Source organism: Priapulus caudatus, unplaced genomic scaffold (genome assembly GCF_000485595.1).
Source record: "Priapulus caudatus unplaced genomic scaffold, Priapulus_caudatus-5.0.1 Scaffold60, whole genome shotgun sequence".
NCBI lineage: Eukaryota > Metazoa > Priapulida > Priapulimorpha > Priapulimorphida > Priapulidae > Priapulus > Priapulus caudatus.
In genome coordinates, this window is record NW_014577121.1 from 322,749 (window position 1) to 324,136 (window position 1,388).

The following is a 1,388-nucleotide window of genomic DNA, read 5'->3' on the forward strand; positions in this document are numbered from 1 at the left end:
TCCATTCGAGAGCTTAAAACCTAGTTTTAAGCTCTTAAAACCTAGTTTTAAGCTCTTAAAACCTAGTTTTAAGCCATAAAACCGGGTATTAGGCCTTAAAACCTGGTTTTAAGATCTTAAAACCCGGTTTTAAGGTCTAAAACTAGGTTTTAAGGTCTAAAACCCAGATTTAAGGTCTTAATACCTAGTTTTAGACCATAAAACCTAGTTTTATACCTTAAAACCGGGTTTTAAGATATTAAAACCAGGTTTTAAGGCCTAATACCCGGTTTTATGGCTTAAAACTAGGTTTTAAGAGCTTAAAACTAGGTTTTAAGAGCTTAAAACCGAGTTTTAGACCTTAAAACCTAGTTTTAGACCTTAAAACCGGGTTTTAAGATCTTAAAACTAGGTTTTAAGGCCTAATACCCGGTTTTATGGCTTAAAACCAGGTTTTAAGAGCTTAAAACTAATGCTTAATTTCTAGTTTTAGACCCTAAAACCCGGTTTTACGGTATAAAACCCGGATTTAAGCTCTTAATACCTAGTTTTAGGGCGTAAAACTTAGTTTTAGACCTTAAAACCTGGTTTTAAGATCTTAAAACTAGGTTTTAAAAGCTTAATTCCAAGTTTAGAGCTTAAAACCGGGTTTTAAGAGCTTAAACCAGGTTTTAAGAGCTTAAAACCAGGTTTTACGCTTCCCCGAGGCATTAGCTCCTGATTGGCTAGTTTGCTTATGCTAGTTTCTGCGGGACTGCGATACAGTTCCTGGCGCGGAAAACGAACAAGGAGGGGAGAAGCTAGTGGAGACGGAGGAGGGGGAGAAGCTGGTGGAGAAGGAGGAGAGGGAGAAGGAGGGGAGAAGGAAGAGGGGGAGAAGAGAGAAGCTTGTGGAGAAGGATGAGGGGAGAAGGGAGAAGCTGGTGGAGAAGGAGGAGGGGGAGAAGCAGGTGGAGAAGGAGGAAGGGGAGAACGGAGAAGGTGGTGGAGAAAGAGGAGCGGGAGAAGCTGGTGAAGAAGGAGGAAGGGGAGGAGGGGAGAAGGGAGCTGGTGGAGGAGGGGGAGAAGGGAGAAGCTGGTGGAGAAGGAGGAGAGGGAGAAGCTGGTGGAGAAGGAGGAAGGGGAGGAGGAGGGGAAGAAGGGAGCTGGTGGAGGAAGAGGGGGAGAAGGGAGAAGCTGGTGGAGAAGGAGGAGGGGGAGAAGCAGGTGGAGAAGGAGGAAGGGGAGAACGGAGAAGGTGGTGGAGAAGGAGGAGGGGGAGAAGCTGGTGGAGAAGGAGGAAGGGGAGGAGGGGAGAAGGGAGCTGGTGGAGGAGGGGGAGAAGGGAGAAGCTGGTGGAGAAGGAGGAGGGGGAGAAGCTGGTGGAGAAGGAGGAAGGGGAGGAGGAGGGGGAGAAGGGAGCTGGGGGA

At 47.1% G+C, this 1,388-nt stretch overlaps 1 protein-coding gene across 1 annotated transcript in view; it reads left to right on the forward strand.

The window, feature by feature from the left end:
- Positions 1-1,388, forward strand: part of LOC106821135 (sarcoplasmic calcium-binding proteins II, V, VI, and VII-like) — a 24,156-nt gene that overhangs the window by 15,683 nt on the left and 7,085 nt on the right. The gene's annotated exons all lie outside the window — the stretch shown is intronic.